Source organism: Chlorocebus sabaeus, chromosome 29 (assembly GCF_047675955.1).
Source record: "Chlorocebus sabaeus isolate Y175 chromosome 29, mChlSab1.0.hap1, whole genome shotgun sequence".
Classification (NCBI taxonomy): domain Eukaryota; kingdom Metazoa; phylum Chordata; class Mammalia; order Primates; family Cercopithecidae; genus Chlorocebus; species Chlorocebus sabaeus.
The window spans coordinates 414,987-430,859 of record NC_132932.1 but is presented as its reverse complement, the minus strand read 5'-3'; the positions used below and the strand labels follow the sequence as shown (position 1 = coordinate 430,859).

General features: G+C 44.9%; 1 pseudogene; it reads left to right on the top strand.

Moving 5' to 3' along the window:
* The first annotated feature begins 1,259 nt into the window (after positions 1 to 1,259).
* LOC119620518 (uncharacterized) lies at positions 1,260 to 14,958 on the top strand (annotated as a pseudogene).
* The last annotated feature ends 915 nt before the right edge of the window (positions 14,959 to 15,873 follow it).

Genomic DNA, 15,873 nt, shown 5'->3' with positions numbered 1-15,873 from the left:
ATCACGAGGTCAGGAGATCGAGAGCATCCTGGCTAACACGGCGAAACCGCGTCTCTACTAAAAAATACAAAAAACTAGCCGGGCGAGGTGGCGGGCGCCTATAGTCCCAGCTACTCCGGAGGCTAAGGCAGGAGAATGGCGTAAACCCGGGAGGCGGAGCTTGCAGTGAGCTGAGATCTGGCCACTGCACTCCAGCCTGGGCGACAGAGCAAGACTCTGTCTCAAAAAAAAAAAAAAAAAAAAAAGAAGTGTACAGCTGCCTGTGATACAGTTCCTAACATCTAGGTGGGGAGAGGATGATATTACTGCTCATATCGCATAAGTTGTAAAACTCCTTTGATATTTTGCCTACAATCCTGAGGGGAGAGGGTGATATTGCTCCCAATATCGAAGAAGGCGTACACCCCCCTGTGACACTACACCCAATATCCACGTTGGAAGACGAAGACATTACGCCCAATATCGCAGGGGATGTACACCCATCCTGGGATATTGTTCCTTATATTGAGAGGGGGAGAAGATGCTATTGCTCCCAATAACGCAGGGGCTGTGGCGGTACACCCCTCCTGTGATATTGTTCTTAATATCCTAGGGAAGCGAGGATGATACTACACCCAATATCACAGGGGGTATACATCCACCCAGTGATATTGTTCTTAATGTACTCCACCTCCCACCACCAGGGATATCGTTCCTAATATCCAGGGGAAGAGAGGATAACATTACATCCAATATCGCAGGGGAGTGTACACACCCTCTGTGATGTTGTTCCTAGTATCCAAAGGTAGAGACGATGATATTACTGGCCATATCGCAGGGGGTGTACACCTTTCTGTGATACTATTTTTGACATTCAGTAGGGGAGAGGACAACATTAATCCTAATATCACAGAAGGTGTACAGACCCCTGTGATGTAGACCCTAATGTACAGGGAAAAGAGAAGAATATTGCTCTCGGCCAGGCGCGGTGGCTCAAGCCTGTAATCCCAGCACTTTGGGAGGCCGAGACGGGTGGATCACGAGGTCAGGAGATCGAGACCATCCTGGCTAACACGGTGAAACCCTGTCTCTACTGAAAAATACAAAAAACTAGCTGGGCGAGGTGGCGGGCGCCTGTAGTCCCAGCTACTCGGAAGGCTGAGGCAGGAGAATGGCATAAACCCGGGAGGTGGAGCTTGCAGTGAGCTGAGATCCGGCCACTGCACCCCAGCCTGGGCTACAGAGCGAGACTCCATCTCAAAAAAAAAAAAAAAAAAAAAAAAAGAAGAATATTGCTCTCAATATCGCAGGGGCTGTAACCACCCTGCCCCCCGTATATTGTTCCTAATATGCAGCGGGGTGGAGGCTCATAGTACTCCCAATATCCCAGAAGGTGCACACACCTGTGATATAGTTCCTAATATCCAGTGGGAAAGAGGCTGATTTTACTTTCGATATTGCAGTGGGTGTACAGCGCCCCCAAACCCGGGGTATCGTTCCTAATATCCAGGCGGGAAGAAGATGACATGGCTGACAATATCGAAGTGGGTGGACACTTCTTCAGTGATATGGTTCCTGATATCCAGGAGGTGAGTGGATATTATTCCCAATAAAGTAGGAACCGTTCAGTCACCCTGGGATTTTGTCCTTAATAACCACAAGGGAGAGGTGATGTTACTACCAATATTGCAAGGGGTGTACACCCCTCCTGTGATATTGTTTCTTATATCCAGGAAAGGAGAAGATGGTATTAGTACCAATATTGAAGGGATGGACAGTCCCCATGGGATATTGTTCTAAAGATGCAGGTTGAAAGAGGATGAGACTCCCTCCAATACAACAAGGGGTGTACACCCCGCCTGTGATATGAATCCGAAAACCTAGAAGAAGAGAGAATGACATTGCTTCCAAAAACACACGGGGTGTACACCCACCCTGTGATATTGTTCCTGTCATCTAAAGGAAGAGATGATGATACTACTCCCACTACTGGAGAAGGTACACACCCCCCTGTGATATTGTTCCTCATAAATTGTGGGGAAGAGCATGATATTACTTCCAATATGACAGTGGCTTGACACCCCGTCTGTGATATTGCTCCTAATTTCCAGTAGGTAAAGTATGATGTTCCTGCCAAGAGAGTAGTGGGTGTACAGCCGCCCTGTGATATGTCTCCGAATATTCAGGGAAAAACAGGAAGACATTACCCCAAATCTCCAGAAAAGTGTACACCCATTGTGTGATATGGTTCCTAATATCGGGAGGTGCAGAGGATGGTAATCTTTCTCCCATCGCAGGCTGTGTACACATAACCTGTGAAATTGTTCCTAATATCATGAAGAAAAGAGACTGCTAATAATGAACACACATTTCAGGGGGGAGTAATTATTAAGATCCACATCGTAAAGGGGAGTAATAGAGATCCCCTCTCTCCCCCTCACTGTTACAATCCACATCACAGGGGGTGAGAACCCCCCCACGATATGGGGAGTAATAGCATCCCCCTCTCTTCCCCTGGCCTTATATAAGGAGGCTGGCCTTATATAAGTGCCCCCCAGTGCCATCGCAGGCTTTAATGTATTCACTTAAAGATTTTTCCTCATTTAGATCTGCCATTCCCTTAATAGGTCTAATTGCTGCCTGACATTCTGTATTAGCATATTCATGAGCAAGCAGCTGAACGATCACTTTCTTGGCATGAGAATTGGAAATGGCCTTTTGAGCCGCATCCGGCAAACGGGCGATATAATCAGGATAAGGCTCCCTTGGACCCTCTTGAAATGTGTGAAAAGAAGGATAAGCAGTAGCAGGGTCGTTAATTTTTTCCCAGGCTCTTAGGCATGTAGTTCTGAGCTGATCAACAGCCTCATCACCCATTACCATCTGTTGATTTAGAGTACCCCATGCCTGTCCGATTCCAAGCAATTGATCAGGTGTGATATTAATGGGACGTTGGGCTTGAGCATTTCTGCCTGATTTGTTGCTTCATCCGTCCACCAGGTTTTCAATTGGAGAAATTCAGAGGGGGACAGGGTGGATCGGGCTAGTGCCTCCCAATCCATACGTATTCAACGTCTGTTATAAGCCACACATTGTAACAAGGAATGAACATAAGGGGAATTTGGCCCATATTGTCCAATTGCTTGCTTTAAGTCTTTTAATATTTTAAAAGGAAATGGCTCCCAGCATGCTTGAGTAAGTTCTCTGGCCTCCTCAGCTGGTGAAATAATTACCAGAAACTGCCAAGCATTCAAATCCCCCATTTCTTGTGCCTGGCGAATGGATGCCTGGATTGTCCCTGTGCCATAATTTGTATTTGGACCCGCTCGCAGCACTCCTCTACCATAATTAACAGGTGGGCAAGCCTAGATCATTCCCTCATCCTAATTGGCTGTTGGACAAGCCTGAAGCTTCCCTTCGCCATAGTTACTGGCGGGGCCTGCAACAATGGGAGCGGCAAGGCGTGGGCCTCAGGCTCCCCTTCCAAAAATTCCTAAGGCTGGCCTGGGGGTGGCCATTCCAGACCTTCCCCTAAAGGCGCAGTAGGTGGCACAGTTTCTTTTATAAGTTTTTGGAGATTAGCATACATACCTTCCCGTTTCTCGCCCTTTTTTAAACGAGACTGTCAAGGTTCACTTAGCTGATAATTAGACTCCTGATTATTCAACTTTCCTATGTCATCCTGAAAATCCTCCTTCTCCTCCTCAGTGTGGAAGGGCTCCAGGGCTGTTTTAATTGCAGACCACACAGACCAAGCAGAGACGGGAATATCGCGGCCCTCTTGTTGTGCTGGTTTTAAGTCTGATCCCACCTTGTCCCAATCTTCTACATTCATGGTTCCATATTCTAGGAACCAAGGAGAATACTTGTCTACCAGAGGGAACAAAGATGTGAGATTTTGGGTACTGACAATTACCCCTCCGTGGCGCAGTAACTGCTGCACAAGGCTTAAGTAATTAGCGACCTTACTCTCAGCTCGACCCACATTTTCCCGAGGTTTCCCTGGAATTCCCCGAGCGCCCTCCTTACCCTAGAGCTTGAAGTGAAAACCTACTCGGGAGTCCTTTGTCGGTCGTCCTCACCTTTCCACGCTCTGGTGTTCCTTCACTGGATTATTTGTAGAGATTACAGGGAGCCCTGCGTTGGGCACCAGAGACAGCCTGGGCAACCGAGGGAGACCCCCGTTTCTACCAAAAAAAAAAAAAAATTAGCTAGGTGTGGTGTCGCTCGCCTGTAATCTCAGCTACTCCATGAGAAGTCAGACAAAACCTGCCACCAGAGACTGATTTTCTTCTAAAATGCTTTCTCCAAAAGGGGGAAATTGGAAAGGAAAATATTTTGGGCCCCGCAAATCACTAAGATAAAGGGAAAAATCAATCTGGGAACTGCTTAGGGCAAACCTGCCTCCAACTCTATTCAAAGTCATCCGCTGCTGGCTGAGAAGAATGCATATATTATTGCCTCCTTTGGAAAGGCTCATCAGAAACTCAGAAGAATGCAACCGTTCCTCTCTCACCTGCCTGTGACCTGGAAGCCCCCTCCTGGCTTCGAGTTGACCCACTTTTGCTTCAGGTTGTACCGGATCAAACCAGTGTTCATCTTACATATGTTGATTGATGTCTCCTGTCTCCCTAAAATGTGTAAAACTGTCAGATACAGTCAGTTTCTCTTCGGAGGTTTGGCATGTTAACGTTCTTGTGTTTTGTTCTCGAACTCAACTTTCTTGTTCTCCATGCCTCCTTGCCCTTAGTTACTGTAAACAACCTTCCCCCACCCCCGTCAGTTCTAATCAATCACTCACATCTGTTCCCTTGGTTACCTGCTCTGCACCCATTTCTCCCTTCCAAACCACACGTCCCACCCCCACCGTTGTAACTCACGACTCCCTTCCCCCTTCCTTATTTGGGAAAGTATTCACAAATAGCCAACGGGGTCATTTTAGATCTTGAGGTCTGGCCCCAGCCCATGCCAGAGGTAGGGATTGCATTAGGAATAAAAACCCCTGCTTTCCTTTGTTCCGTGCGCTCTTGCGATTGTGATTGATGCCAGCAGCACGCTTCCGCAGAGGTAAATTGCGTTGCTGAGAAAACTTTTGCTTAAGTGCTGGTTTCACTTTGTGTCACCGAGCATTTATCTCCAACAAAACCAAGCTGTGCTCTGACCACCTTGGGCAACTGTCATCAGGACATCCAGAGGCTGTGTCATGCACAAGTATCCCTAACCTTGGCAAAATAAACTTTCTAAATACTCTTTTCCCCAAATGCTCAGGGAGACTGATTTGAATAATCATAAAACTCCGAGGCTGCACTCCAGCCTGGGCGACAGAGCAAGACTCTGTTTCAGAAATAATAAAATAAAATAAAATTAAATTAAAAAAAAAAATCAAATCTCCGGTCTTCCGCACAGCCGACTCTGCGTGAATTACTCCTTCTCTATTGCTATTCCCCCCGTCTTGAGAAATCGGCTCTGTCTAGGTAGCGGGCAAGGTGAACCCACTGGGTAGTTACAGAATTGTCACTATATTGCTTGCAATTTTATATATATATTATGCACAAATAGCTATAACCTTGTATAGGAGGTTAAATGCAAATGTGCTCCTTGCGTGGTCAGATCCCAGCGCAGGAAGGACGCACCCCCTACAAACCCCTAGGCCAAAACGATCATTCTGGCCACATCCAGCCTCACGTGAGATCGCAATCTCCTGTCACTCAGGGCCTGAGGGGGCGGGGCCTGAAGCCCCATACAATCAGGGAAGCTGGGGTGGAGACCCGTCAATCAGGCGCGCCGCCGGAAAGGAGAGGGTGGCTTCCGGGACCCGGCTGGCGGGCGCTTTGTCTCGCCTTCGCCACCGTAGGCTCTTTCTGTGAGTCTCCGCTGCGGCTTCCTGGCTCTGGGAGGCCCGGTGGCTCTGCAGCAGCCTCGGCCACCCTGTGACCTGCGGGTGTTGGGACGTCCGTAGCGGGCGCCAGGACACCAGGGAAGCCGAGGAACGGTGAGTGGACTGCCCGTGGCTTCCGGAAGTGGGGAAGAGGGCTGGGTGAAACCTGCTGGAACCAGCCATGGGCTGCGGAACCTGCGGACCGAGTCGCGGCCGCGCAGCCGGGCCTCAGTCCCCTTCTGTGCAGGGCCGGGCGGCGCGGGCAGCGGGACCCCTGCGTCCTGTCCGTACCTGTGGGCGCCACTTCCGCCGGCCGGAGCCCTCTCCGGAACCCCGCGCCTCCCCCACCCAGTTAGTGCGGTGACCACGGGAGGGTGATCCGGGAGAGCCCGGCTCGGTGTGGGGGGTTCCAGCGTGGGAGGAGCTGTGGTTCATGGAGCTTCCAGTCCCACCTTTCTCCCCCTAAAATTAACCTGAGGCTTTGTTAAAACGTTAAACGGTGTGTTTGAGCAAACGCGATTCTTAAACGGGTACCGCAGTCATGGTTTGTGGTTTGGGGTCCACGGGAGGGGCGTAAATGAGAGGCTTTGATAAGGTGAATGAGGACGCAAACCATACATATATATATACGCACATATACATACATATATATACACACACATATATATATATATATTTTTTTTTTTCTTTTTTTTTGAGACGGAGTCTCACCCTGTCGCCAGGCTGGAGTGCAATGATGCAGTCTCAGCTCACTGCAACCTCTGACTCCCGGGTTCAAGCGATTCTCCTGCCTCAGCCTCCCAAGTAGCTGGGCTTATAGGTGCCACCACCACGTCCAGCTAATTTTTGTATGTTTAGTAGAGACAGGGTTTCGCCATGTTGGCTAGGTTGGTTTCGAACTCCTGACCTTAATTGATCACCCTCCTCGGCCTCCTAAAGCGCGGGGATTACAGGCGTGAGGCACCTTGGCCAAAATATTTTTCTGTTTCCAAACATTTTACACGAGAGGAAAGCGGAGAATAAATCATCTGACACTCTACTGTAAAAAAAAATCTTTGTGCCTCTCTTCATCTTTCCTAAGTGTACATATGACCAAAATGTCTTTAGGTTGAGGTCCCCCCGTGAAAACTTGACAGGGTGTTGTGTCCTCAGCCACTCTCCTGTCTTTTCCTAGTCCTGGCATTTTAGAACTGTCTGGGGATGACCCAGGATACCCACAGTGGCCATGTCTATTGGAGGGTCTAGTGAGTCTCAGCCCCGGGGTCACCTCATCCCCAAGGACAGCCTGAGGTAGGGGGTAGAGTCTCTCAGGGGAGCAGCTGGATGCTCTTGGCCTTAGAGGAATCTCCTGGTATAGTTTCATCTAAAATGGTGACCCGTTAGGGTCATTAACATTTTAGGACATTAAAATTAATGGACAATACAATGTAATGTCATGAAAGTTAGGTCATTAAAATTGTTCCTCCAGCCGGAGTTTTTATTCCTCGGAGACACATTGACGGTCTGCCAATGGGATGGTGATATTGAGAGGAAAAGGCAGAAATGGTTTCTGCTCTCTAGCTTGTCTCAGACTTGTGAAGAGAGAAAAACCATCCCAAAGGACAAGGAAAACCCACCCCAGAGAGGATGTGCAAGAACCTGAATATTAAAATGCACTTAAGGCCCACAGGAGGACAAAGAGCAGTGCCAGTGCCTCCTAGGTGGTCACTGAGTACTTTACTGAACAGGATGGGTGTCCTAAGGGATGGAATGGTCTGCCGTGACACTTAGAAAGGTCTGCGTTGGAGTCAGCACTGCCTCTCCCTGAGTTTATTACCTTGAAAAGGCTTGTCCGCTTATTTGAGTTTCAGGTTTTCACTGACTGTAAGATACATTTTGTCAGTACAGCTTGAAAGATAAAAATACTATTTCCAAAGAGGCAAGGTAAAATGATGTATTTCGTTTGCTAAAAATTCGTGTTTATTTCTTCCCCAGAGTGAGTGTAGTAAGTTTTAAAGTTCTGTTCTTTTAAAGGGTAATTTCAAATGGAATTGTAGGACTTAGCTTTGTAAATGCTACTGGTGAAATAAAAGTGTGATAGATAAATTGATGATTTATAAAGATTCACCAAAATGTCAGTTCCCCTCTTGTAGCTTGGTGAAGAATTTATGACAGTGGACACATGTGTATCCTCTTATCTGGGTGTCTGAGTGTTGTTTTTTGTTTTTTGGAGATGCTGTCTTGCTCTGTAGCCCAGCTGGAGTGCAGTGGCGCCATCTTTGCTTACTGCAACCTCCTCCTCCCGAGTTCAAGTGATTCTCCTGTGTCAGCCTCCCGAGTAACTGGGATTATAGGCACCAACCACCACACCCAGCTAATTTTCATATTTTTAGTAAACACAGGGTTTTAGGCCTGGCATGGTGGCTTATGCCTGTAATCCCAGCCCTTTGGGAGGCCAAGGTGGTTGGATCACGAGGTCAGGAGTTCCAGAGCAGCCTGGCCAACATGGTGAAACCCTGTCTTTACTAAAAATACGAAAAAATTAGCTGAGCGTGGTGGCAGGCACCTGTAATCCCAGCTACTCGGGAGGCCGAGGCAAGAGAATTGCTTGAACCCGGGAGGTGGAGGTTGCAATGAGCCAAGATCTTGCCACTGCACCCCAGCCCAAGGGACAATGCGAGACTCTGTCTCAAAAACAAATAAACAAACAAACAACAAAAAGACGGGATTTTTGCCATGTTGGCCAGGCTGGTCTCAACCTCCTGACCTCAGGTGATCTCCTGCCTCAGCCTCCCAAGGTGCTGGGATTATAGGTGTGAGCCACGATGCCTGGCCCACTCTATTTTCTTTTTATTCCCTAAACTTTAATATGTTTGAGTTGGTCTGTTCCTTTATCTCTTTTTTCTTACATAAAAAAATTCTGCCTAATCCTTCGTTAAAAAAAAATCTTCCTGTGACTTCTGAAAGTATTCTGGTTTTATCTTTTGTATTTGAATATATAATAAGATGATTATTGTTCATGGAATAGAGAAGAATGCAATACATTTTCCCAAGTAGGTGCCAGCCTGGTTTGCCTCATATTGTAAAGTGCATGTAATTTCTTTTTCTATTCTATAGTGCCTACTCTATCATTCCTCAACTTTCCATATAGATGCTGGGTCATTAAGACTTTTTTTTCCTTTGGTCTGCTTGCTCATCTCTCTGCTAACACTGTGCTGTCCTGAATATTTTTGTATGAAAATCTTAGAAGTATGTTAGACAAGCCATCACTCTTTTTTTAGATGACTAAAAATGATTAGACATTGGTCATCTTTACTACATACGAAAGAGTAGCTTTTCTTGCCTAAAACCACCTGATTTGGGAATTTATGTGGTTTCATAGGAATAGCATCTGGAAGTGGTGACATTAATGTCATTTTAAAAAGCATGTGTCCTATTTCCTCTTATTCCTTTCTGCCTTGATATTGTGCAATGGAAATTTGAAAAATTGTTGTATTAGTATTGTTAAATATCAATTATTGGTTTTATTTACTACTCAATTAAATTTAATAAGCCTATTCTCTCTTGGTGTAATCACGTGGAATGGGTTCACTTCCACAGTTAGCAAGTGACAGCACATGTAAAATATTGTCTACCAGGGAAATTCATTGAACACTTAGTGTTCAGACTGTGTTTTTGTGTCTGGTTCCCTAAGCACCACTGCAGTGACACAGAATAATAGACTTTCAGCAGAAGAAGTTTTGGAAAATATACTGCATAAACCATTTAGATGCAGTGAGTCATTCTTATTACTTGGGTTGGTGGAATCCCTTTCAAAATGTAAGTTCCTAATACAAACAAAGATTGAACTTTGCGAGCAGGTATTTTTAAGAATAAGTAGTCTCAGGACTGATAATATTAACTCACTTATGCACATCAGGTAGGACTTTAGTATGACAGATACTAGAAATGTACAAAGTGAAGTTAAAAGGTAACTCCTAGCAGCATATCGTAATCTTACTCCCTGGATTCTCTAATGAGATGGGTGTTTCTACTTTGCTGTTGCCTTTTTGAATAGTTCAATTCTAGCATTAGTACTGCTGTGTGGGAGGGAGTATGTGTGAACAGAGTAAGAGTTGTGACAATCAAGTCATAGAATAAATGCTTGGAAATTTTAGAATCTTGTAAACAGCTTATGAATTGAGTATACATTCCCAGTGCTCTCAGTCTCACTCATCCTTCTATCCACATGTGTGGAATGTTTTAGGACTCCGTGGCTTTTGAGGATGTGGCTGTGAACTTTACCCAGCAGGAATGGGCTTTGCTAGATTCTTCTCAGAAGAATCTCTCCAGAGAAGTGATGCAGGAAACCTGCAGGAACCTGGCTTCTGTAGGTAAGAATGACAACACATTTCACTTAATTACAGAAGTATTTCCCTATCATCAGTGCTATTTGTGATTTGGAATGGGGCAAGGGAATGATTTGGTGAATAAATCAGGCATGGGCACTGTGTACAATGAACATGAAATCTAGTAATGTTTCTATAGTTTGAAATAATTCATGATAATTTTGTGCATCTGCATTTTAGGAAAAAAACGGAAAGACCAGAATATTGAAGATCACTTCAAAAAACTTGGGAAAGATACAAGATAATTTGCACTGAGAAGAGGAAATAAAGTCCTCTGAAGGAATCTTAGCATGTCATGAATTTAAAAACAAGCAATCAAAGCAAATAAGAGTCACTTGAAATTCATTTCCTTTTAGAAAAATTTCACCCAAAATGTAACGTACATCATTGTAGCAGTCAGTGTTTGGAAAACAGTTTACTTGAAAATAGTACTACAAAAGTGTATATGAATGTTACTATTTTGGTCATAGCCATGCAGGTGGTAGCTGTGTTTTCAGTAGTAGCCCCTTTACTTTCAAATAATTCAGTCGTGGCACAAAAACAAAAACAAAACAAAACAAAAATGCATTTTCCCTAGTATTGGTAGCAGTGTAAGTCGAAGACCTATGAATGAGTAGAAAGTTATTACACCAACCAATAGTAATGTGCTTGTCATTTTTTTTACAGAAATCATATGGCACAGGGACTGCGTGAAAGCAAAGAAGGTAGTCAGTATGATGGACAAGTTGTCAGCCACATTCCAAATCTTGATCTGAATGAGAACATTTCTACTGGATTAAAACAATGTGAATGCAGTATTTGTGGAAAAAGTCTTTGTACATCATTCCCTCCTTAATAGGCACATCCTAGCTCACTCAGGATACAAAACATATGGAGAGAAGCAATATAAATGTGAACAGTGTGGGAAACTCTTTGTTTCTGTTCCAGGTGTTAGAAGACACAGGATAATGCCCAGTGGAAATCCAGCTTATAAATGTACGATATGTGGGAAAGCTTTTCATTTTCTCAATTCAGTTGAAAGACATCAGAGAACTCACACAGGAGAAAAATCCTATAAATGTAAACAATGTGGTAAAGTGTTCACTGTTTCTGGTTCTTGTCTAATACATGGACGAACTGACACTGGAGAGAAACCCTACGAATGTAAGGAATGTGGGAAAACACTCAGATTTTCTTGTTTTAAGATGCATGAAAGGACTCACACTGGAGAGAGATGTACCAAATGTGATAAAGCCTTCAGCTGTTCCACTTCCCTTCATGACCATGGAAGCATTCATACTGGAGAGAGACCCTATGAATGTAAACAATGTGGCAAAGCCTTTAGTCGTTTGAGTTCCCTTTGTAACCATAGAAGTACTCATACTGGAGAGAAACCCTATGAATGTAAACAATGTGACCAAGCCTTCCGTCACCTCAGTTCCCTTCACCTCCACGAAAGAATTCATACTGGAGAAAAACCCTATGAATGTAAGAGATGCGGTAAAGCCTACACGTTCCAGTTACCTTATGCGCCACTAAAGAAGTCATGCTATAGAGGTTGGGTGTAGTGACTCAGCCTATAATCCCAGCACTTTGGGAGGCCAAGGTGTGTGTATTGCTTGAGCCCAGGAGTTCATAACCAGCCTGGATTAAAACAATGTGAAGCAACCTGGGCATCGTGGTGAAACTGTCTCTACAAAAAATAAAATAATGCTGGGCCCGGTGGCTCATGCCAGCTACTTGGGAGGCTGAGGCAGGAGAATGGCGTGAACCTGGGAGGCGGAGCTTGCAGTGAGCCGAGATCGCACCACTGCGCTCCAGCTTGGGCGACAGGCAGACTCCGTCTCAAAACAAAAACAAAGAAAATAATTAGCTGGGCATGGTGGCACATTTCAGTTGTCTTAGTTCTTTTTCAAGGACATAAAAGGCCACAGGGGGTTGGAGGGAAGCCCTGTGCATGTGGATCACGAGGTCAGGAGATCGAGACCATTCTGGCCAACATGGTGAAACCTCGTCTCTACTAAAAATACAAAAATAGCTGGGTGTGGTAGCATATGCTTGTAATCCCAGCTACTCAGGAGGCTGAGGCACTTGAACCCAGGAGGTGGAGGTTGCAGGGAGCCGAGATTGTGCCACTGCGCTCCAGCCTGGCGACAGAGTGAGACTCCATCTCAAAAATAAATAAATAAATAAAGCCCCTTGAATATAAGAAATGTGGTAAAACATTTACTCTTTCCCATTCCCTCATAAACATGAAAGAACTCACACTGCACAGAAAGCTTAAGAATGTAGGAAATGTGGTCAAACCTTCAGATTTTCCTGAAGATTTGGGAGGGCTCAGAGTGGAGAAAAGCTTTTGAATTTAAATTTATGGTAAGGCCTTCGCTTGTGTAAATTCCATTTGAAGATGTCAGCTCATTCCTGAGAAAAACCCTATGAATGTCTAGAATGTTTGAGTGTTTCATTTCTCTCATACCCACTTAAGGACATATGAAAATGCACACTGTAGCTGGCTGGACCTTGTAAATACAAGAACGTACACAGGGTTAAAACTCTAACAGTTTAGAAACTACAAGAATATTTTCAGTTTTAACATTTACTTGAAAAGCCGTGTGAAAACTCCCACTGGAAAGAAGTTCTATAAGTGAAGCTTTTCTAATTTGGAAAGCCTGGTGCAAATTAATTATCGTGCAGTGCTTGAAAAAAATCTATGAAATGTTACACAAGTTACTAGTATATTTTTATCAGTGGCCCATTCTTAAAGAGTCTTGAGTATGCATTTCACCTTGTTTTGCAGGGAAACCTTGAGGTGAGAGTTCTGTAAGTGCTCTTTAAGCAGTAGTACTTGAATTTCATAGATAATGATATTTTCTTAAATCTGTTGGTAGAATTTTTGTCTATTCATTTGATAATGTGCTGGATTCATAGTTGAATTTGGATGTTTTTCTAATATGTAGGTAAGTTTAATTTTTTTCATTATTATTTCTTTTTGAGATGGAGTCTCACTCTGTTGCCCAGGCTGGAGTGCAGTGGTGCGATCTCGGCTCAGTGCAACCTCCGCCCCCTGGGTTTAAGCGATTCTCCTGCCTCAGCCTTCCGAGTAGCTGGGACTACAGGTGAACGCCACTACATCCAGCTAATTCTTTGTATTTTTAGTAGAGACAGGGTTTCACCATGTTGGCTAGGCTGGTCTTGAACTCCTGACCTCGTGATTTGCCCGCCTTGGCCTCCCAAAGTGCTGGGATTACAGGCATGAGCCACTGCGCCCGGTCAAGTAAGTTTCATTTGTATGTATTGTCCTGTGATTAACGGACCAGTGAATAATGATTGTGAATTCTTGGGATTGTCTTACTAGCCTCATTTGGCAAATTTTGATTATCCCTTTTCCATTATACACATCCCACCTATTTTTATTAAATGAAAAACTACTCTTGATGTAAAGATATTTATTTTTTGCTAATAATGAGTTGGTATTAATTCCTAAGTACGTACAGTTTACCCAGGTGACGGAGCTTGCAGTGCGCCGAGATCACACCATGGCACTCCAGCAAGGGTGACAGAGCGAGATTCTGTGTCAAAAACAAAAAAAAAAGGAATATCCTCACTTTTTTTTTTTTTTTTTTGAGACGGAGTCTCGCTCTGTCGCCCAGGCTGGAGTGCAGTGGCCGGATCTCAGCTCACTGCAAGCTCCGCCTCCCGGGTTTACTCCATTCTCCTGCCTCAGCCTCCTGAGTAGCTGGGACTACAGGCGCCCACCACCTCGCCCGGCTAGTTTTTTTTTTGTATTTTTTAGTAGAGACGGGGTTTCACCAGGTTAGCCAGGATGGTCTCGATCTCCTGACCTCGTGATCCGCCCGTCTCGGCCTCCCAAAGTGCTGGGATTACAGGCTTGAGCCACCGCGCCCGGCCATATCCTCACTTTTTTAATGTTATACCACTCTCCGCGCTCAAGTTAATCCCTGTTTGGGCCTGTGGGAGCTTACACCATCCTCCTGTATGTAATTAATAACTGATGTCTGGCTTATCTGTTTAGTAATAGATGTTATGTGTTTAACGGTGCCAGTAAACATAGGGTGCTAATTCCTTCCTCACCAGTGGGGTGCATGAGACGCTATTGAAACAATTGGCAGCACGAATGGAATGGATCAGCCCTCATGCAGGACACCAGCTCAACTTGACCGACCTGCTGTGGGCTGACTGTTCCGTAACACATCAGCAGTCACCTGGGTCAGAACCGTGAGCTGACGATGGGCCTTCCCTTTGGTCTGCACAGTGTTTTGTGGTCTTCAGGTGTTGTCATCTTCTTCCACACTAAAATGCTCTCATCTCCTAGACATCCATGTTTAACTGCACCCCAGCATGAACTTTGGCCTGTGCTTAGCAGGCAGTTTTGAGGCCCTGGCTTATAAATGCACAAAAGCACAGCACATAAGCCAACACTTAAGTCCTAATTAGCAAGAATCAGGCTGTATCTCTGTAGTCCCTGCATCTGCTCTGGTCACCATCTCTGTGTGCTTAGGGCAGCCATGTGAACATTATTAATTATTTTACACTCCAAGACAATAGTTATTATGTAAGAAGTAGTGGCCTTGTTTGTTTCTTGTGCTGCTGCTCCCCTTGCTGCTGTACCATACACCCTCCTGATGAGGTGTACATCTATGGTGCCTCATGGTTCAGGCACTGCTGAGTAAAGAAAATGGGAAGAAATAGTTTGATATTAACCCCTACCGAAGCATATGAAGAAGCGTCTCAGCTGCTTTCATTGAAAAATTCCTGACCAGGGTATGGGCTTTTCTTATAACTGCTGCTTATCAGCATGTCAAAAGTCTCATCTTCGGACTGCAAGTCTTGATGGCCTTAGTTATAGTGGCCTTACTGCATGTGGAGCTAACCCCATGAAGATGGAGTGACACTCTGGAGGATTAGGTGGTCTCCTCCAATGTGGGTTGATGGGTTTCTGAACTCTTTAACCATGCAGAGAGTCTACACTGCCAGTGATCATATGCCACAACTCTATAGATGTAGAAATTCAAAATATTCTGAAACAGTTTCCATTGAAAGGAAATAGAAAAGCGGTCTGGTGCCACGCTCCGGTTAAGAGAACTAGTAGATGGCTCACAAGAACACTCTGTCGCTACTGTCTGTGCCTCTGTCACAGCAAATATCCCGATCCTTCAGTTTTAAGGGTACAGGGCCATTTTCCTCCCTTTCTTACTGGTAGTTTTCAAGATTACTGTATGATATGCTGGGAAGGCAATATCCTGATAATCAAGTGACATTGGTCAGAACAGCCCAGGCTCTGTTATAGGCCCTGCTCGAAACAGAATGGCCTTTAACGCTTGTGTCCAGCAAACCACATTCTGGGAGAAAACTCAATGTGGGCTGCTTTCTGGGGTCCCTCAGTTGTAGTGCAAGTGAAGCATTTATAGTCAAAACTCCAACCATCTGCTCTGGGTAACCTTCCTGATCTTGTAGTGGTTCATATTGAATCCTAGACTTCTGTTGTCTTTTGTTTGCTATTTGTAAGTAATAAATTCACTTCATGGAATTTATCTATGAATGTATTTGGCCTCATTGTACTCAGAAAAGTTGGTAGCCATTGCACAGTGAACCCGCTTCATAATTGGTGAAAACACCTATGGCCCCCTTGTGCCACAGCAAGGAGGTTCA